Source organism: Euprymna scolopes, chromosome 5 (genome assembly GCF_053919585.1).
Source record: "Euprymna scolopes isolate OS-2025 chromosome 5, ASM5391958v1, whole genome shotgun sequence".
NCBI classification, from domain to species: Eukaryota; Metazoa; Mollusca; class Cephalopoda; order Sepiida; family Sepiolidae; genus Euprymna; species Euprymna scolopes.
The window spans coordinates 34,494,086-34,517,536 of NC_136486.1; the positions used below are offsets into that span (position 1 = coordinate 34,494,086).

The window sequence follows — 23,451 nt, forward strand, 5'->3', positions numbered from 1 at the left end:
AAACAAACTTTAATAAACGAACATGGGAAACTTAGATGAAAAAAATCATCATTTTAACAAAAATTGCAAAGGTGGATCCAATGTAAGGAAATACCATTATCTTTTTTATATTTTCATATGTTTTTCACGTTCACTTAATAAAGTCTATTAAAAAAAAAAAAAAACTGTTTTAGACATTCTTTTTAGGAAAAGAAGTCATTATGTTAATTTATTATTTTGTATTTGTTGGATAAAAAAAAATGTGTTTTAGAGATTTATAAGAATCGGAATTGGTAATTGTATCGGAATCAGGAATAATATTGGAATTATCCCATTACTAATTTTTATTATTTGTTTAATTCTGTCATATTTTGTAGCATATCATCGAAGTAGTAATAGCAGAAGTAATATAGTCAAATCTTGCTACTATGCCACCCGTCGTGACAGAGCAAAATAGTGTCAATAGTAACAAGCGTTTGAAAAAAAACGGCCTTATTTTCTCCAATAAAAACACCTGTGGAAAAAAAATCTAAAAATAAATTAATTCAAAAACACACAATAACAACATAGTAACAAGATTATGGGGTGACGTAGTAAATTTATTTTGTATTCGATTTTGTCAGGACCGAGAGAAAGTAGCAATTTTAAAGTTTAAAAATAGAAGTGAAATAACCACAAACTGTAGTAAAAAAAATGAACTTTCAATCAATCAATCCATGGTTTGAGCCCGTGGAGGGGCATAGGCTATCCACAACTTTGTAGATACTTTTGTAGTGAGGAGTTTGCTTTTCCGGGGTAAGGGTCACCTATCTGATACTGGCCAAGTTCAACATTGCTTAACTTCAGTGATCTGGTGAGAACCAGTGTGTCAACGTGATTGTGCCGTAGTAAAAGAATGAACTTTACATACTTGAAAAGTTAATTGATAATCTGTGTAAAATAAAAATGTAGTTAAAAAGTACAGGAAATTTTTTGTTTTTAACTTTATAATGCTAATAATATAAATTTCATATTACTAGTTGTGTAAAAAAGATACAAACATTAAAAGACAACAAAAGATTTTGTTTAGTATGAACGGATCCATCATGCTTAGCTCATCATTTATTCATTTGGCCCACTTAGAAGTTAAAACCAAAATAAATTAAAAAAAAAACCTTAAAACAAACACAGCCAAATTTCACTATGCCACTCGCTGGGACCAAACAAAAGTGGCATAGTAACAAGGGTTTTCTCTTCCCTGCAACCGCTTTCCCACAGAGGAGACATTGCAAGCCTGTCCTTGTTTTATCATTATTTTCATGGCAGGTGTTCATCTAAGCTCCAATTTATGGTCACCCCCGCTTGCCAAACTTTCACAAAAAATACTCGCCTAGCTGATACTATCAATAATTTCCCTCACTCTTTATCTATGCCAAAACCTAAACATACATTCCATGAACAAAGTTTTTTTCTTAGAACTCCATGCCTGTGAAACTCTGTTCTGTTTCCTTGCTTTCCAGCTAACTACAACACGGTCATTTTCAAGTCCAATGTAAACAAGTTCTTGATGAGCCATCTCCTTAAGTAATCCGATTTACCAAATTTCCACTAACGATTTCTACGATATTGTCCTACCATTGACTATTGTACACTCATAAACCCTTATCCTCAAGTGGCCTCTGGACCTTGATAAATGATAACTTCTATGTAAAAAAACTTAATTTTCTGAAATACAAACACCTGCGGACTAAGTTTGAAAAATGAATGAATGAAAAAAAAAAAAAAAATGGGGGGGGGGGATTGAATTAAAAAAACAAGGCACATAATAGTGGCATCGTAGTGAGATTATGGGGTAGTATAGTCAATTTATTTTGCCTTGAATTTTGTTGGAACCGAGAAAAAACTGGTATAGTAGCGGGAGTTACATAGTAGTGAGATGGTATAGTAACAAGATTTCACTGTATTACTGAAATAGAAAGTGTGTGATATTCTTTATCTGGTGTTTATATAGTTTTTATCTCAAGAATAAAAAATTATATATAATTGCATAAAAACTTCATGATGTGCATAACTGTAAGGATTAAAAAAAAAAAAAAAGAAAGAAAAGGTGTACAGTATTTATTTTTTTAATAAAATCAAATTTGATTTCTAAACGATTTCTAATTGTTACTATTATGATGACCGTGATGAATTATGTCACTTGGACGTTGACCTTACAATATGTAGAAAAATGTAATTCAAGACATTTTGCTGGTAAAATGTATTTTTTCTTAAAAATTAATAGAAATCCACTGTTTATAAGCATAGTGAAAATAAAATTCAAACATGACAATTAAAAGGTCAGACTCGTGCAGTATTTTTTTAAAAATTATTTTAATAAATATTTAAATATTATTTTAATGTTTATTTATTTTAATTTATTTTTAATTATTTTAATAAATATTTATTTTAATTTATTTTTAATTATTTTAATAAATATTTATTTTAATTTATTTTTAATTATTTTAATAAATATTTATTTTAATTTATTTTTAATTATTTTAATAAATATTTATTTTAATTTATTTTTAATTATTTTAATAAATATTTATTTTAATTTATTTTTAATTATTTTAATAAATATTTATTTATTAAAAATTTCTCATTTTCGGCTTATACGAAAGCCCTCATGTTTTAATCTCATTTTCTTAACTGCGAATTTCTATTAACGTGCACATGATCTACCGCAAACAGTGAACTGGCCAATACAATCTATCTTTAACAGCTAGAGATTGCAACCAAACACCATCATGGCTAGTAAGAAAAAAAAAAAGTATTGTTTAAACCTTCCTAATAAGAGCTTTAGTATAAGTTGAAAATTAAAAATTTTAAATATACTAGCAGTTCTGCCCGGCTTTGCTCAGGCCCTATGTATGTTCATAAGGTTATGTGCATATGTATATATTAAAATGTGTGAATATGTAAAGTAATGCCTTTCTGTATAATAGTCTTCCTTAACTACCATAAAGAAAAGACAGACAGACGTTTTCACTTTTACAGATATATAGATAGATAGATTAGATGCAATATATAGTAATGATTTAAAAAGTATAAAAAACCTTCACCTGGTAAATTTCATTTTTTTTAAATTTTCACACTTTTGCACCGATTTTTCCGGGCTAAAACCCAAATATAAAGTTTTGCATGGATTCAAATACCTTATATATGAAGTTTTATGTCTGTATGCCAAAAACTCTAGGAGTTTGGTAGGCAAAATTTGTTAAACAAAAATATATACGTATACATAAATATATATGGAAACAATTTTGTGTTTACTATAAACTTTTTACGCAAATATTATGCAAGTATAAATCATGTAGAATATCTGCATGAATATAATTACACGTAATAGTTAACTAAAGATGATCATCCCATTAGAAAACCGAAGCAACAAATAGGGAATTAATTAAAATGAATGTTTAAAAGAATATGCAAATTAGCTAGATCTTTTGCTAGTGAATGCAATTCCACAACTCATAAGAAAATTGTATTTTCTTTTTAAATAAATAGAAAAAAGGGTTGAGTTCGGCTGTGTTTTCGTTTTGCTGCTGTCCAGAGACCGGCTGCCGGTCCCTGTTGGGCGGGTGAGCCTTGTTTTTATTTTTCTGCCTCCCCGCGAGGCTATTGACTGTCTTGTTTACAAATTATTTCAGGTTGTCTTTTTTTTCCGACTCGACCGGTCTGCGTCTGAGGTGGTTGTTCGAAGTCATATCCAACGGAAGCTTCAGCCGGGCCAACCGGGAAGAGGACGCGGAGGAGGAGGGTAGCTTGGCCGGGCTCCAGTGCAGACATGTCTAGCCCGGGGTCCGGTTCCCAGAGGGGGCTTCGGCCACCTCTGAGCACAGGATTAGGCCTTGGAAAAAAAAAAATTCTACCGCCACGTGGTCCGAGTTCCGACCCCCCGCCTAACCCGGTTTCTGGCGTTCGTGTCCCCGACACGCCCGCCGGTTCAGGCCCAGTAGACAGACCACTAGGATGGATTAGTGTTGACCCCCACACAAAACTCGGTGTTGTCCCCCGCACCGCTAATCTAGGGGAATCGTTTGCGTTAGGCAGCGACTCTCACGTAACTAGTCGTACTGCTGTTCCCGGCAGTAATAGTAGTAGCAGTAGATTTAGGCCAGCTGAAAGAGGTGTTCCGACTCGGTGGAATCACCCGAGGAAGAGGGCTTTAACTGTCAGCCCTCCCGCCCATGGGAGAACGGACCCCCTAGGGTCGGGAATTAAACCAGCAACCTCTGGAGATATCTCAATATGGAGAAACACCGAGTCGGAACAGACGTTTTCGAACGGGTTGCCAGACGACAGGGAAGAGGCCATTAACATGTTAACGCTTTTAGACGAACAGTTGGACGCCGCGAGGCAAGCCGACATAGAATTTAGTAGCAGCGACAGTAGCGCTGATGAATGCAACAGACAAGAACTGCTACTACGACAAGCGAGAAAGTCGCGTCAACGAGAAAGAAAGGGGGCTGCTCAGACTGAAAGAGAGAATGGGGCAGCTAGTGCCACAGCCACAAAAGAACCGGCACTGACCCCTAAACCGTCGTCCCCAAGGGAGAAGCCGGGAGAGTGGCCGACGTTGCCAGGGAGTTCACAAACAATAGACTCGTCCGGTTCTATTATTGCCCCGGGACAGAAATCACCGCTGTTAACAGTGTCACAGACGATAATATCAACACCGCAGACGGCCGCGGCGGCAGTGGTCAAAGACTGGGGCCCCCAGTCGCAACTAACTCCCGGGGATTACCGCCGGTTATTCGATACAAAATATAAGGATTTGACCGACGGTAATGTTATTAGAGTAGAACCGAAAACTATGAAAGAACTTTCAAAGAGAATAATATCGTTAGTCTCCATAGACACAAAGAAACGAGCGCTAACCGGTGTGCCGAAAGACGACATGGCGAAAATTCTGGGGGAATTAAATATCCCCGCAACCTATATCTGCCGTAGAAGCTATGCAGTGTGGGATTTACTACTGCCCAAAGAGGAAGACGCCGTCAATATATTCAAATCGGAACACATGTGGCGACATATTCGACTTAAGCCGGAATATTTAAGTAAGACGCGGACGAACGTGTCTATTTTGGGAGTCCCCTGTATTCTCGGCCCTGAGCAATTAGGGGCCTTTATGAGTCAATATGGGGACGTAGAGTCCGTCATTCCTGTCCGTGGTCCCCGTAACCTTATGGTAGGGGACTACAGCCTAAAAATGCGTGTTGACAAGGAAGGATTACAAAACATCCCCCCCATGCTCAGGTGCGACATATGGTCGATGAGCATTATAGTAGAAGGTCGCAGGCCCCACTGTTGGAATTGTCAACAGCAGGGCCATATGGCACGGGAATGTCCGAAAAGAAACCCACAGACAGTAGTAGTAGTAGCAAAGCCGGCGGCAGTGGTACCAGCAGCCCCTGAGAAGCTAACCGGAGGGGGCAAAGAAGCAACAATGTCGGACGGCTGGACTACAGTGGTAAAGAAGAATGGCAGAACCACCAAGACCCCCTCCACAAGAGAGCAGCCCCCTGAGGTACAAGGTCAGCCGGTTCCCACAGTGTCGTCAACGGTCTCTTCCACCAACGTTACCACTAAAGAAGTTGTTAGCGGCCAGAAAAGAATGCATCCGGTCTCCTCGTCTGACTCAGAAGGAGAGCACGATAAGGAAACGGCTACTGTGGTAGAGTACCAAGTGCCGAAAAAGGAAACTAAAAAGAAGGCGAGAAAAAACAAGGAGGCAGGGTCCCGTTCCCCGTCCCCTATGAATGTAGAGAAGACTGTCTCTACGGTGCAGCCACCCAAAACCCCTACCCTAACCTCATCGGCTGAACCAAAATCCCCATCCCTTTTCGATACCCCTCCAACCGGTGCCCGCTCGTTGTCCCGGGAGAAGCCGGTGACAAAAACCAACAGCGGTAGAAGAGCCGCCTCTGTATCTCCTGTAAGGAGTGAAAAGACGAAAAAGCTCCCCTACCTTCCTGGAGACCGGATTTGCGAAGTAGACCCCCTTCACGCTGACACGTATATAACGCAGCGCCATAGGGGCCTGATTAAGCCGCTTAGAGAAATGAAAATAATCGACGGGAAAAGTGTTACCAACCCTAAAAACTTCCCAGACGCCCCCCTAATCATGACCTTTGTGCGCCATACAAAAACTGGACGCACGAAGGCCATGTGGAATATGATCGACGACGCCAGGGGGGGCGATTCCAGATTTAAAGTTGGTGGAAGAGAGGCATGACTCCCTCGATCAGCTGGCGCCGAGATGCGAAGGTGAGGTTCCTATTTACGTCCACCCTTGTTTGTATAGGGCCCTTAAATTAACGTTTCCCCTGGATGTCGGAGGTATTGCGCGAGACGGACGAGTAACGTCCGAGTTGCTTTCGGGCAACCTCGCCCAGTCCTGCGGCACCCTTTCTAGCAAAGACTTTAGGTCGGTGGTTGCGGATATCTAGACACAATGGCCACGTCCTTGAGCTTGTGTAGTTTGAACGTTAGGGGCATGAGGTGCCGAAGCAAAGCCGCTAGGGTACTGAGGGACCTCATGTCGATGAATATAGATGTGGCTGCGTTACAGGAGACTCACTACGATTGCGTTGACGATCATCGGGTGCTGGAGGGGCATTATGATGTCTTTTCAACATACGGTGATAGTCAAAGTAGGGGGGTTTCTTTGTTGGTTAGGCGCACCCTTTCTGCCACGGTTAGCGTTGTTCACGCGGATACTGATGGTAGACTGATCGTGGCCGATGTTGCCGTGGCAAATAGAGCGTTTCGAGTCGTCGTGGTGTATGCGCCCAATTGCGTACGGGAGCGGGTTTCCTTTTTCCGGCGGTTGGAGGTGTTTCTCGGGGGTTCGGAACGGTTAATACTAGTGGGTGATTGGAATGCCATCCTTGACCCCAGGGCAGATAAGGTGGGCGGGACTAGCGGGACGGATGGGTGTGAAACCAGTCTGTCGGACGTGATGGCTAGATGCGATCTGGTAGACAGGTATCGGGTGGATCACCCGGGGCGGGAGACGTGGACGTGGCTCTCTAGCAGGCCTTCCGCTTCAAGTACTTACTTGGATCGGTTGTTAGTTAAAAGAGGCAACATAGAATACATATCTTGTCCCACGTTCCACTGGTTAGGCCACTCTGACCACAAACTACTTGTGGCCAGGTTAGACTTAGATAGCAACCCCAAGTTAGCTGGGTACTGGAAGTTAAATACCTCCCTACTGGAGATAGGTGACTTTCGGGAAAGGCTAACTAAACACATACAGAAGGGATTAGTGGGGGCGGTTACCGGGAGTAAGTGGTGGGTAAACGCCAAATCTAGCATTAGAGACTTCTCTGTCAAATATGGCCAATGCCTCGCGCTAGATAGGGCCAAGGCAGAGAAGCGTCTAGAGGATAGACTATCCCGGGCGGTGGCTGGGGGGGATTCCCTAGAAATAGGGTTAGCTAAGGCGGACCTGAGTCGTTTGGCTAGCGAGCGATATCAGGGCCAGGTAGTTAGGGCTAGAATTAAAAAGATGCCCAACGAAGCTGTGAATGTTGACAAAGCCGAACGAGTCTATTCGCTCGGGCGCAAATCGGATAACTACATTCGTAAAATTCAGAGCCCGGAAGGGGACTCCTTAGTGTCGGCTCGGGGGATTTGCGAGCGGTTTCGAGTGCACTTTGAAGATCTCTTTGCGCAGCTGTCCAGGCTCCGCGTCCAGGAGTTTGGCAACTATTTGGCTGGCTCGCCCCGCCTGGAGGCGGCCCGAGCGGCTGGTTGCGATGGTCGGGTTACAGAGTGTGAGGTCATAGCTGCTATGAAGCAGGTCGCCTATAACAGATCACCAGGACTGGATGGACTACCCTACAAACTTTACTTGAGGATGTCGCACATGTTTGTTCCGATTCTGACGGGTGTGTTTAACCACTGGTTTGACACGGGATCTATCCCGAGTCAGGTTACCAAAGGAGTGGTCACACTTCTGAAGAAGAACGACACACATGTTGGGGGGATAGATGATTTTAGGCCAATCACGTTGCTGAATACGGATTTAAAAATCCTGGCCCGAGTGCTGGCGAATCGTTTGCAGATTGTTATCGCTGACTTGGTCGAACCGGATCAGAATTACGCTGTGAAGGGAAGATCAATTCAAAATAATTTGCATTTGATACGTACAGTCATAGAAAATTTAGAAGACGACACTGAAGCCGCGCTGATTAATTTGGATCAGTCCAAGGCGTTTGATAGGGTGGATCATCGTTTCCTGATGGCTGTTTTAGAGACCGCCGGATTTGGATCCGGCTTCTGCAGATGGATTTCCATTTTGTACGCTCGGCCGACGGCAGTTGTGCAGGTCAACGGGGTGCGGTCGGCGCCGTTCGCGGTTTCTCGGTCGGTGCGACAGGGGTGTCCGTTGTCGCCCTTGCTGTATGTCCTCGCGCTGGAACCATTCCTTAGGAAAGTGAGGACCAGGGTGGCTGGACCGGCCCTGCGCGGAATTGCTCTTCCTGGCGGTGCTCGAGCCAGGGTTTCCGCGTTTGCCGATGATGTCACCGTATTTGTTTCGAGCGTCGTTGATATTATTACGGTGATTAAGGCTCTCAAGCGTTATGAACAAGTTACAGGGGCCGTAGTCAATCTCAGCAAATCCGTTGGCCTGAGGTTGGCCGCTTGGCGGGGCTCGAATGCTTTGCCTGGCGCATTTGTCTGGACGGATGGCCCGGTCCGTATTCTGGGTGTTTGGTTTGGACCCGGTCTATGTCTAGATAAGAACTGGTCGGAAGTACAGAGCAAGGTCGAAGCGTCTGTCAGGGTTTGGCTTCGAAGGGGATTGTCCCTTAAAGGTAGGGCGGAGGCATGCGCCACTTATGTGTTTCCGCTGATCCTTTACCGATTGGCTGTACTTCCTCTGCCTGCGGTCCGCATGGCGGCCTTAACGCGTGCGCTCTTCTTACTGTTGTGGAATGAGCGACGCCCGCTTGTCCGTAGACAGGTCTGCACTCAACGTCTTGAAGATGGGGGCCTGGGGATGCCTGACCTGGCTAGCCACAAAAATGCCGAAAGGTTGGCGTTCCTGGGTAGAACTCGCGGTCGGTGCAGCTTTTCCCGACCTTATCCCCAATCATTTAATTGAATGCCAAAGAAGGCCGAGAGGGCAATCAAGATTCTTCAACGAATGCCGAAATGCGCTTAGAGCGATGCCAGGGTCCTTGGACCTTGCACAGCCTAGAAGGGCATTATATCGGCGATTAGTGGTGGGGACCGCTTCGGACCCGCTTGGGGAGCGGCTGCAGCTGTCGGAGGGGGAGGTTCGCTCTCTGTGGAATTGGGCGCCAGGCCGGGGATACCTTAACAATTCCGAATTTTCCCTGACCTGGCGATTGGTTAGAAACGCTCTACCCCTCAATGACACATTGTTTAGAATTGGTATGGTATTTAGTCCCTTTTGTCCACGGTGCGACGAAGATAGCTTAGAAACCGTAGAACATGCTTTTTATACTTGTTCCAAGCTCCGTGAATTCTGGGAGTATGTCAGTGAGGTCACGGCTCGCATCGTCCCCGATCAGGTGACGATCCTGGATTTAGCATCCGTTGTCTACAACGCAGATCCCTTGTGGCCTAGGGAGGAACGAATGGTGTTCCTAGCGACCTTGGCCGTAGCTAGACTGGTAGTGTGGGTTTCACGCATAGAGATAGGGCGTGGGGGGGAGCCACCTTCTCATCGGGATCTGATTTTGTATTTTAAACACCAACTTAAAATCAAAATCAGATGCGATAGAAGGAGGTTATCTCGCTCACAGTTTAGTAGGAGGTGGATTCACACTGCTAGTTTATGTGCGTTTGTACGAAACAAGCTTGAGTACGTGTTCCCTGCCTAGGCATGGCACACGCCGACCGTAAAAGCAACCCCCAGACCAGATCAAGATAATCCCGTAGTGGATCAGTCCCTTAGCTAGTTGGTATAAATGAGTTCCATGTCCCCAATTTTTATTTTAAGGTGTTAGGATACCTCCAAAGAAGCCCAGTCCTGATTAATTTATTTTAGTCCAAACCCGTCCCGATGTTATTTTTCTTGGAGGTCACCGAATATCCCTTCCCCCCCCCCCTTTATTTTGTCCGTAGCTGTGCCCACTCCCTCTTAGGAAGTGCTCCCTTGTTTTCGGCCGATACCGGAAAACAGGAAGCATTTCAAAATCAAATAGGTAAGGGTGGGTCAGTACTAACACATTCACCGTTTAACGTTTTATTTGGTTCATTTATTTTTTATTACTGTTATTTTTCTTTATTTTGGGGTGTTTTTAAGGCTCTCATTATCCCCGCCCATCATCCGCATATATCATACACATCACAATTTCATCCGCATATATCATACACATCACAATTTCCATTTTGTCATTATTTCATTGTAAATATAAAGTCAAAAAAAAAAAAAAAAAAAGCCATTGTATATAATTTTATTGTTAAAAAAAAAAAAAAAAAAAATTGTACATATTGTCATCTGGGGCTTTAAGTAGATCCAACTCCTAGAGTGAATGCGGTATTGTGGTGATTGCAACTAGTGATAGGGAATAGACAAGTGGACGACCCCCGACACCCATCTTCCCCCCACACCCTTTCTGGCCTCATGCCACATTTAAAAAGAATTAGTTGCCTGTTTTATATAATTTTAACCCTAAAATTCTGTAAAATTTGTGATTTTTCTTCTTAAATAAATATTTAAATAGAAAAAAGGCTTGCATTTTTTTGTTGTTCTTGGCCTTCGGGCCGGGATCAAAGTGTAGTATTAGTATCTGTTCCGGCAGATACTGCAAGCAAAGATCATATGAGGGGGAAACCCCACATATAAGACCTTGGTCAATGTAGGGGAAACCCTTCATACCAATTGTCACTATCCAGCTCCCCTACTCCCCGGGGAGTTGGTCCCCATTTCCCCTTCACTCCTCACACTAAAAATCGGCCTTGTGCCTAATTTGCTCAGTGGGGGAGCAAATAAACACCCTGTTGTTCTTGGCCTTCGGGCCGGGATCAAAGTGTAGTATCTGTCCTGCAAGATAATTTGTACCAGTCAATGGAGGGGAAACCCTCTATACTGGGACAATTATTATTTTTGGTAAGCAGAGTGCCCCCTTCTTGCCTACTTTTAGGGGAGCTGGTTTTTACCCCACATTAAAAACGGCCTTGTGCCTAATTTGCTTTGGTGGGGAAGCAAATAAATACATTAAATAAATAGAAAAGAGGGTTTTTAATATGAATATCAATACACACAAAAGAAAAACGAATTTATAGGAGTATAGATAGATAATTAAAAAGTAACAATATTGCACAAGTCTGATCTTCTAACTATCATGTTTGGAATTTATTTTGCTTTGTTTAATGAAAAAAAAAAATACTTGATGAAATTGCATAATTTTTGGTGTACTGTCTTTTTGAAACCTAACACGAAAGTAAAGAAAAAATTTTCTATTTTCTTTTCATGAATAGTTTTTTAATTAAGGTAAAACTGGATAAGTGCCATTGATCCGAAAAATGATGTAAATAAAAAATCGGCGAAAGTGAATTGGCAATAGGGTGAGTTTCCAAATAGTTCTCTTCCCATTTTATCTGCAGGTTCTGTCAAATTTCATAATTTGTCTAAGAAACTCAGAAACCACCATTAAATTAGGTGATTTGTACAAAAACAAATAAATATTTGAGATTAATTTATCATCATTGTTCAAACTTATTTCATTCTAATTGATATGACTAGAATTTAAATTTACTTTTTGAAAAGGAAGTTTACTTTCAATAGTCCCACTAAAGAATTTTTTTTATTATTGTTAGCACTAGGGATTGCCAAAACAATGTGAAAAAAAGGAGCGCATTATTCCGTGACGTCAGACTTGTGTTAACTATACGAACTATGGAAAAGCAGAAGCGACTTAATGATTTTTTTTTAAACCTTTGTTTATCTTCTTCAAGCTGCAATAAATAATTAATCTTTGTTATAATTTTGTTAGATTTTAAGATTTACACAATTTAATGATTAATAATATTATAAACATTATTAAATATCAAATACGGTTTTACAAGTGTTCATTTGGTTAACCACCGGCTTCCATACTTTTGTTTGGTAAAAAGAGACAAACAAAATATGAGGGTGGTATATAAAATGTCTAATATTTGTGCAATAATATTTTTGAATTGGTTTTAATTTGGCGATAAAATAGCTGACAAAAGTCATGTTTATATTAAAACTTGATATTTGAACAAAAATTTAAGGACAATTTAATTAAAAATCTATGTTGTAATGGAACATCTATAAAAGGCAAAATGTGTGTGACCATTTCGTGTATGTCTGGCAAAGGCTTCTTTCGCACACGCTCGGGGGGGGGGTACTATCGCTTACAACTGTTTATATATCTCCTATATAATAATATTTACGATTTGGGTAAGCGCGTAGCGTTAAGATTTACTTACAGCGATTTTTACAAAATTATTGCTATTTTGACTTCTTGCGTGTTGATTCGGCTTTTTCGTATAAAAAGTGAAACTAATTCAAACCTAACCAGCCGTTCTCGGCACCGCGCCGGGAACGTCCAGAAGCAATGAGCTTTGATCAATGTGGGGCGGCCAAACTCCATATATCAGACAATTGCTATTCAATCTGGAAAATGGGGAGCTGGTTTCCCCCTCCCCAACATCTTGGTGAAAAAAAACAGTCAAAGTTGGGTAAACAAACCCAAAAGCTGCCCCCCCCCCCCCGCAGCAAAAGTAAAGTCCGCTCCTTCTATTTGACCTCATTTTTAATGAGGTCAAATAGAAGCAGAGCAAAAGTTTAGTCTGCTACTTCTGTGACCTCATTAGTAGAGTTAACTTTTACGGCTGCCACATGTCAATTCTGTTTTTATTACTCAAATTCAACCGTGACTCTAGTATGTTGCAGTGGTTAACGTTGCACGATTTTTTTTTCACACTTTAATTTCCAACTTTTCCTTAAGGGTTCAGGTTCGATCTTCATACTCACCTACTAAAACTTTTTATTTTATTTTAACCCCCCCCCCCTCGGAGCTTTTATTTACCCAAAACCACACACACCTCCAAACACCTGGGCAACGCCATGTACCCCCGCTAGTTTTTAAATAATGGAATGTTAATCGTTTTAATCTTTTAAAAATTAATTAATTTTTAGGAAGTTTCTTTTTCTTGGCAATTCAATTGACTATAGTATATATATTAATTTAGCAAAACTGCATTTTATATGTAACTAGCGGGGGGGGGGGTACCCGGCGTTGCCCGGGTGTGTGCTCGGGTGGGGGGTGTTAATCAAAACATAAGAATAAGCGAAGTAAATATTTAAAAAAAAAACTAACGCAAGGCAAATGAATGATTTTAAATATAAAAATCGGAAAAACAAAAAAAGAAAACAGAAAAACGAACGTTAAAACTTCTTTAAAACATCTGAAAAATAAAATTTAAAAAAAAAAAAAAAAAAACGTGAAAAATGGCTTCGGGTGATACCCGGCGGTGCCCGGGTGTTTTTGTGTGTGTGTGTGGATTGTTAATGAAAACCTAAGAATAAGCGAAGTAAAAAAAACTAACGTAAGGCAAACGCGAAACAGAAAAATGAACATTACGTTAAAAATGGCTTAAATAACCCTGCTTCAAAATTAAAATTCAAAAACTCGAAGACATCTCACGCCACGATTCAAACCCAAAACTTTTAGATAATGAGGCCACGCTCTAAGCAACTGAGCTAAGACGACGTCGGCAAAATTGTGTCGCTTTTTCAAATATTTAAAGTAAATCAGGTTACGACGTCGTATGACGCATGCATAGAAGTGAATTCATCATGAGAGAAGAGTTTTTGCTGACCCCCCCACCCTGTAGAAAAGTGATCATTTTAGGGTGAAAAAATTAACGTTTTTGGCCAATTTTTCGATATTTTTGTTGGGCGAAGGTTGGAAGTTTAAAATGATACTGATCTGGCGAAAATCCGTGACCCGTGTGGAAAGTTTTTGCGAGACATACAAACACACATTTTCGCTTTTATATATATAGATTTCATTCTAAAATGGATAAGTATCGAAAATTTCTCGAAAATCTGACAGTTGATTTTTGCTAGATTTATTAAACACGGGTATGTTTTCACGTTCGAAATGCTTACTACATGGGAACGTTATTTTAAAACGCCAATTATCAATTATGTAAACATGATTTTCGTACGATGAAAATTTAAAAAAAAAAAAAATCATTAGTTTATTTTGTCCTTCTTTTAAATGGTACAGAAGTTATACTGATAATATTAATTCATAATAAAGTTACATTGTTTTACATATGGAGAGGGGGTAATTCTATGGTGAATTTTGGAGGTGCCTAGTTATCACAACAATTTTTTCCTGGAGAAAAAAATGGTGCTTTTGTGTATTATAAAAAAATGCATTTTAAGTAAAAACACTATTACGTAATTAAGTGCCATGCTAAAATTAATAAAATTCCAACAATTATGAAAAATGATCGACTAGAAGTATTTACAAAAAAAAAAAAAAAAAAAAAAACAGAAAAAACATTGCTATTATATATTCTCGATCTGCTATTTTCTAATTCGAAATCACAAAACAAGGGAGATAAGTCAGTTCGACAAATCAAGGGAAATAAGTTATGAAAACAAGTTATCTCCCTTGTTTTCAGAACTTATTTCCCTGTTCGTTATACGAAATTGGCCGCAATAGAAGAAGCCAATAAAATCTACATTATTGGATAAAAAAATTTTTTTTTCTTGTAATTGTTTTTTCTACTCAACCATGTTTCATAATTTAAATTTTTTATTAATTTCGACATGACAAATAATTATGTAATAATGTAATTACTTAAAATGTATTTTTTATATAATGCATAAACACTATTGTTTGTTTTTTTTTCTGTGAAAAGAAAAAAAAACATTTTCATTAACCCAAATACTAATTTTACATCCAAGTTAGCAATGAAACGACTTCCATGGAAACATTCGAGTTAAATTTTGAATAGCATGGTACATTGTTCCAGATTGACATGTTTACAATAAATTTTCAGAAACTGTTTAAAGTAAATTTCGCTTGTACTAAATTTTAAATTTGAAACTTTTGTTCTTTCCTATATTTGTGACCAAAGAATATATATATATAATTATTTTTTTTTTGTCAGCATCTTCCAGCAGGTTATAGTAAGTAGCTGGAAAATGCCAGTGCAATTAGCCATCAATAATCAGCTGCCAGAAGACTAAAAAAAAAAAAAAAAAAGCAGAGAAGCCAACAAACGACTACATAAAAAATATACAATAAATATGTTATTATAACCAATAAAACTTACTAAAAATTATTGGCTCATTTTTTTTTTGTGGGTGTGTGTGTGTTTTTAAGTAGTTTTTAATGCTCTTTATTTGATCAAAAATTTAGCTTTTACAAGCAAATTTTTAAAAAAAGATGGCGACATCTTGTGGGGAAGTAACCCTCGTTTTGAAATTCATGGTTTTATGCTACTTTATTTAAAAAAAAAAAAAAAAACCCTACTTGATCAAATTAAGTGAACTTTTTTTATGAGAACTAAATTCTATAAATGGGTACGTACAATATAATTTTTTAATGTCTTGATTAAACTAAACAAGTACCCGGGTCTGTTTCAAACGAATATCACATTTAAATTATTGCTAGCAAGTAGTTTTTATGATATTAAGATGTAGATTTTCCACTGAATTCCTTATAAATTCAGAGGTTGCAATTTTGAATATTGTTCCTATTTACTTACCTCCCCCACGAGGACAGAGTTAGACACAAGGTCAGTTTGTAGGGAAAATCCAGCTCCCAAAAAGAGGCACTCTGGATAGGAACAAAAATAAAAATTGTCTCACTCATGAAGAAATTCTCCTCCACTGACCGAGGACTGAAAAGATGAAGTGTAGCATCAGAACCGATACTACTCTCTGATCTTGGCCGAAACGCAATTTTTAATATTGTTGTTTACAAGTCAATCTGGCCTCGTTTTCAAAAACAAGTCAACCCGGAATAAAATTATAAATGAGAGCAAAACAGGGAGATTTAAATCCCTCCCCCCCCTCCCACAAAAAAAGACGAAAAAATAAAAGTGACCCACCCCATCTAAAAAAAATTTTCCTTGCATGAACGGGACTCTTTAATAGTCACCCCCCTCACACACACACACACACACACACACACACCAAAAAAAAATTTAAAGAGACTGGGTTAACTTGTATTCGAAAATGAGGCCAAATTGACTTGTAAACAACAATATTCAAAATGGCGACCAGTGAATACACCGGAAAATGTAGGTCTTAATATCATAAAAACTACTTGCCGGTGACAATTTTAAATTTAATAATTATTTGAAACAGATCCGAATACTCTTCGAAATCAATTTTTTTTAATGGAAAGTCTTTATTTGATCTACCAGGTCACAAATACCGAAAACTTTTCTTGAAAAAGAAAATTTTATATACTTTTCTTAAAAAAATGGTTGGTGTTTAAGATAGTCAACAGATCAATTTTTTTAAAGATGTCATTTTAAGCCAAAACAACAAACAGTACTTATTTAATTGTCATGTCGAAAATGGTAATATATCTAAAAATTACGGAAATTCATCCATTAAAACTGCTATTGTAGGTGTATCAGAATTTTTGTAGGAATTTTTGACATCCCTAACACGAACCTACGAATAAAATATAAAAAACTCGTAATTTCTCTTTTAAAAGTGGGTTGTTTATTTTCTTTATGGATTATACTTCCAAAATAAACTATTAAAGTTGTATAAAAAGTAATGGAAATATTTTTTATTTTTTAAAAAACAGTAATGAAATTAATTCAATTTTACGAGTTCAGTATTTTTCAATTTTTAAACTTTAAAAATCTATCAAAATTTTTCTATTGATTATATTTTTATATTTTCAGGGTCAATATGAAATTTTATGCTCTTTCCAATAAACCGAATATAATATTTTAGACAAACGTTTTTTTTTTTTTTTTAATTCACGCCCCCTGCCCCATTTTGAAATGCCTATTAAAAAGTAAATAATTTACTCACCAAAGTTATATATCACAAATTGAAGATAAAAGATCAATAAATAATATATTCAAATTTAAAACAAAAAAAAGTAGTGTTTTTTTAGAAATTTACCTGTAAAGTCCGAAGTTTAAAACCTTTTTTTTTAAACCACGTTTTTTTTGTGTTTTTTTGTTTTTTTTAAATGAAACCTTGGTCCTTGCTCCTTTAATTGAAAAAAAAAAAATTAGAGTTTGAATTACATTTTTCGTATAGTTATAAGCTTAGAAAGACAGGGGGTCGAATTATTCAATATTTTTCACAAAGTTTCTGACACATCTACTGCTATTGTGTTGTTAGTATAAAAAAAAGTTTATCGTTATAGTCTAAAACAAAACGTCAGCCATTAAAGCGGTGAAAAGGGGAGATATGTCGCCTGTATTTGCGATCTTCAAGGTGTTTAGATCTAGGGAAAAAATGCCATTTCTTCTAGTTTTCCATACAAATTTTTTTAATTACTTTTATCTACTCCATGAATTTTCGTAATTTTTGGATATATTCCTATTTTCGACATGCCAATTAAGTAAGTACGGTTGTTTTTTGCTTAAAACAACATATTTTAAAAAATACTATCAACTATCTTAAGCAACAAATGTTTTTTTTTTTTTTCATATAATTACACATACGGCAACTATTTTCTTATTTTAGTTTTGTTTTTAATGTTTTAAACTTTATCATCTCTGGCCATCTTCACGTCGGCTTTTTCCGACTATTTCTGTAACCATGACAGAAGATGCAGACACAGAGTCGGGTCAGATTCTGGATAAGCTCCAAGAGTTCCTTCTTTTCTTTCTAATATTAAAGTTAACGAAGCAAAATGACAAATCATCTTTAGAAATTCAACATTAAATTAAATTTTTGTATATTTACTTTGTTACATTTTAAATTGCAATAGAATTTTAAAAATACAAATACAATAATTTTATCAGAATGAAGTTGTTTTGACCAAAAACTAAACAGATACTACAACTTGATGATAGGTGCAAGGCTTGTTTGTGTAGGTTGGTGATCTTTTAAACAAACACATTTCAGGTGACAACATTATGTACTTTTGTGTCATAGCGAAATCAGTATAAATTCTAAAAATTACGAAAAATAATCAAGCAAAAGATATGCTAGATGTATTCATAACAAACAAATCAATCACAATAACGTTCTGAAATGCGTTGGTTTAACAATAGTGGGCCCTTAATTTAAGTCAAGGGAGATAAGTTAATTTGTCATACTGAATTGGTCGCACAACCTGTAGTAGTAATTCTTCTAACGCACTCACCTTCAAAAGGCAGGTCTACTCTGACTGCTTTCGATACATGGGGACAGAGAGGAAGTTGTAGGCATGGTTGGTTTTATTGAAAAAAGGGCGAGATTAACCGTGAGATTTCCGGAGACTTCAAAGGGATAAAAGACTGAACTTGAACAGATAAGCGGCTGTGCTTTTGCTCAAAACAAAACCGGTGATAGAAGAGAAAAGTTCCTTTCAAAAGGGTTGACAACGATGAGCGCGTTCTACTACTCAGGCTGAGAGGTGGCATGCTGTCCATATACCAGAGATTAACCTATGATCAGAGGGCAGATTTGAAGCAAGTAAAATAAGCTCTCCTCATGGTTTTTGCGCCGGACCCCTTTATGGCATATGACAAGTTTGTTGCCAGTCATTTGGGCCCTGGGGAAACTTGACGAATACCTGGGTGACCTGCAGGATCTTGCACGGTTAATAGAAGAGAACCCTTCTGATCGATGGCTCAGTTGCGCTTTCGTGTCAGGACTCCCCAGTTCCATTAGACAACAGTTAACCATAGAGCAGATTCTTGCGAATGTCTGAGTTCTCAAGACGGAGGAGGCAGAAGTGAAGGAATCTTGTGCTGCAGCAGTCGGGAGATGCAGAAATCTTCCTCACGCGCCTGTGAACGAACCTTCAACATCCAATCAGCAAAATGCAGTTGCAGGACAGTGCCACAAGTCTGGAGGTCCCAATCACTTTGCCAGAGACTACCGGCAGCCCAGGGGCAAAGCAGGCAGGGTGTTTCTGTAGATACACTTATCAATGCAAGAAGCAAGAACATGTGGCATCAAATTGTCCGGGAAATGAGGCAAGGGGCGAAAAGCCAGCACCACTCTCCCCACATAAACAAACACTTTCAAATCTCCACACTAACGTACTGTACTGTACTTGCAATAACCCTTATCCCTGAGTGGCTTCCGGGCCTTGATAAGTGGTGACCACCGTGTAAAAAAAAAACTAGAATAGGTGCTCCCCATGATAAAAGTAAAGATTGATGGGCTAGATCGAATAGCATTGATGGATTCTGACTGATCATCATCTGTTGTAAGTGGGTCATTATGTCAACCCAAAGTATGGAAGAATACTGCAATTCTGACGGCAGGACAGAAATGCACTATGGTGTTGGCAGTATAACATTAATATAAGCCAATAGGAATCCTGACGTATTAGTGGTGAACATCAAGCCAATGGGGTTTGGCATCAAGAAATTTGGCAGCATGCATATCGATAAGGGAAGCAAGGTACATTTTGTTAGGACGGCTTTTGTTCTGGGTGCGACAATAGAGCTGGAACAGCCTGACTTTCATGCGGTGTTCGACCAACGCACCAGAACCTGGACTGTGTTGGGGAAGTGGTCCCATGATCAGCCGCCACAAAAATTATGCAACAGATTACTACGAGATTATCCCATTGATTACTGTACACGCAATAACCCTTATCCCCAAGTGGCTTCCGGGCTTTGATAAGGGGTGACCTCCATGTAAAAAAAAAAAACAGAGTACCAGAGTATAACATCCTTGCAAAAGCCTGTGCAGACTATGATACTGAGCTACATGGGTGTAGTGGGTGGTTGGTTCCGTACCCAGAGAAGGAATTGGCAGTCATTCAGCAGAACCAACAATCAACTATCAGGAATTAAATGAGCATGTGAACCCATTTACACCCCACACAAACATAAGCACCGAAAAATTAAGAGAATGACAGCGAGCAGGACTGAATGTATCGGTGTTAGATGGTCGGTTATACGGATAGGCAGCTGTGCTTTGCTCAAAACAGAAAACCAGTGATAGAAAAGTTCCTTTCAAAAAAGAGTTCCGGAGCATGAGGCTGAAGGACCCAGCAGTTTTCACAGCCCTTCTACTTTACAACATACGGTATGAAAAAATTTAATGCACATGCACGAAAACAAACATGGCAACCATGAAAACAGTACAGAATACAATGGATAATAAATGCCTTAATATCATTGCCCTTAGATTAATAAATGAAAAATCTTTCTATATGAGTGATTCCAATATGCTGGATAAATTTACTAGAACGTTTGTATTAAGAAACGGATCATATTTTACTAATATTAAAATATTTGCTTTTTTTTTAATTATTCTATAATATGATAGGTTGAATCGATAATAATCCACCGAAAAAAAAAGACAAAAAGAAAAAATACAAGGGGGGGGTGCATTGTACAGGTCCACTATATTTTTATTTATTTTTTTTTGTTAACAGCTTCAATAATATCAGGAAATAATTAATATTTAACGGTAAAACCCTTTCAATGCAAATCTTATTAAAACAAAAAGTGAAAATTGTGGAGTTATAAATGTTAAGAGTGCTTGTGCACTTTTGCCACCGCGCTATTTTTGAATAGTTTTACCAGATTAAATTTAAGCTTCACAATGTCTTTTCTTTTTTTTTATTAAATTGTTAGATGGAAGCATAGAATAGTCCCCCCCCCCCATTTTAAAAATGGCTTTCACAATAATAACATTATTATTTCAGGAAGGCCGCAAAAGTGCACACTGCACAAATCCCATATTAAACCTACCCATGTTTGAAATGTTTCTACACGTTTTTAAAATATTTGGAACTTATGACCCCCCCTCCCATCTCTTCCCCCCCTCCCCGGTCTCACTAAACTTGAAAAAATGTTAACGATTACAGGTCTCGTTAATCGCTATGTAGACAAGTAGGTGCTTATTTTACGTTTAAGTGGGTTGTATTACAATCCACAGAGGTACGAAAAAAGTTGTCAAAAAAAAAAAAAAAAAAAAAAAAAAAAATTTATAGGCAAGATAAGTTACTTTTCTACCTAACTGGATAAGTTTTTAGTATTTTTTATTTAATGCAAAATGTTTATTCAGTTCGAAAAACGAGTAATGTTGAATGCTACGAAGAACAAGAAAAGATGGGCGCGATGTCTTTGAAGACTCAATAATCACTTCAAAACAAGAAACTCACCCAATAAATGTCACGGTGCTTCTGCAATTAATTAACTGTTTTTTCCGTAAGAAGTTGTAAATTTTATAACAGACGCTTTTCTCCAGTTTACTGAACCGTTTTTCCGTAAGTAACATGCCGAGATTAATTGAGCAGAAGAATCGTTTAATATTTCACACAAATTCTGTTTACATTCGGACGGAGGCGGTGTGTAGTTGTCGCGACTGCCACACACGCCCCCCCCCCCACTCCTGAATGTAAATAGAATTTGTGTGAAATATTATACGGTTCTTCTGTTCGATTAATCTCGGCGTGTTACTTAGGAAAAAACGGTTAATTAAACTGCAGAAGCGCCTGTTAATGGAATATCTCCCCCCCCCCAAAAAAAAGAACGAAAAACATAAAAACGTGTTTATGTTTTTGCAAACCGCTCGTGAAAACTATTCTTTGAATACCCCTACAAAACCAAATTAGAGTGATCAGTGTTTTGTTGTAGCGCAAGGTAACGTTTACCGGAAAGTGGTCCCCCAGCCTAAAATTTTAACTTTATTATTTTTTTTAATTCTTTCATATCACCTTTAAAACGTATTAGCAGAAAAAAGATTTATTTTTAGGAGGTAAATTACGCCGGGTTAGGTATTAAAAAAAAATTAGGCATTTTTTTTTACGACGTGCCCCACCCAGCGTAGTCTAAACACCCCCAACCACGCCATGTTAAAAACGGCTTTCGGAATAAACACCCCTCAACCTCGAAAAGAACGGCTTTCAAGGCTAAGGGGTGTTTATTCCGAAAGCCGCTATTAACATGGAGGTTTGAGGGGTGTTTATTCCAAAAGCCGTTCTTAACATGGGAAGGTTGGGGTATTTACGCTGGGCCGGGGAGTAAAATTTACCAAAATACGAAAACATACGATAAAACTCAAATTCCAGTTTTACTTGTAATTATTTCTCTACTGGACCATTTTTCGTAATTTTTAGAATTCATACTAACTTTGACATGACGCAAAGGTATCTAATAGTGTTTTCACCTGAAATGCGTTGGTTTAAACGATCACCAAATGTAAACAAACACCCAACAAAATAATGTTTTTTCTTTTCTTAATATTGTTATGGCCCGCATGCACGTGTGAGTAAAAGATGTTTTAAATTACTAAAATGGAGGGGAAAATGTGTTTACCTGGATAAAAAGCAATTTATCGTATGAAATGATGACACTCGGTATAACATTAAAACACACTAAAAAGGCAATAACAGAGAAAAGAAAAATATTACGAAGACTGAAGTTGAGTAAAAACTGTCATTACCGCCATTGCACTTATAATTTTCATTCATTTAAAACTGCAGCCGCCGTTTCGTATATTTATTTATTTTTTTAAATCGTAAATTAAAAATTAATGGATATTTTTAACAAAATTAATTAAGAGATAAAAAGTTGGTATTTTAAGCAGGGTAATATTTTAGAGACTCGAAATGCGAAGAATAGTGTAATTTTCAATTCATTAAAACTAAAATCCGAAAAAAAAAACTGTGATTAATTGTATAGTTATATACGAAAATGGTTGGCTTTTAGGATCAGAAAATGAATGGCTAGCTCTCCAGAGGAGATTCACTGTTGCCTGCATAAAAATGCATGAGCAGCGCCATCGGCATTCTCCGGTAGGGACACATCAGGCGATTAGCAATAAAGTAACCCCTTCTCAAAGGGAGAATGTAAAGCCCGAGAAGGTGGACCTTAACTGCACAGGATCAGCAGCAGGGAAAAGGCCATTTCAGACTGATTTTGGTGCTGAAGGGCAAAAAAAAAAAAATATATTATTGCATGAACAATTAAAGGGGCATGTATGTAAGCGGTACCCCCCCCCCCCGTATTTATTTTATTTTTTTCAGAAGCGTTTATTGTCGAATGGTTACTAATCTACCAGGTTATCAAAAAAATTCAATATTTTTAAGAGGTGCTTGCTGTGGAATGCTGTGCTGTGTGTGTGGGGGGGGGATTTTTGACACCTCTAACACGAAACTGCGAATAACATATAAAAAAAAAAGTCGTAATTTCTCTTTTAAAAGTGGGTTGTTTATTTTCTTTATGGCATATACTTCCAAAATATCTATTAAAAGTTGGTTGAAAAATAATAGAAATATTATTTTTTAAAAAACAGTGTTTACCAAGTGCCGGCGCGCC

The 23,451-nt window shown here is 38.2% G+C and overlaps 1 protein-coding gene across 1 annotated transcript in view; it reads right to left on the minus strand.

The window, feature by feature from the left end:
• Positions 1 to 22,606, minus strand: part of LOC145276763 (uncharacterized) — a 281,728-nt gene extending 259,122 nt beyond the window's left edge. Inside the window, exon 1 of the mRNA XM_080128016.1 lies at positions 22,450 to 22,606. The gene's annotated coding sequence lies outside the window, so the exon portion shown is untranslated. The remainder of the gene's footprint in view (positions 1 to 22,449) is intronic.
• Positions 22,607 to 23,451: the final 845 nt, after the last annotated feature.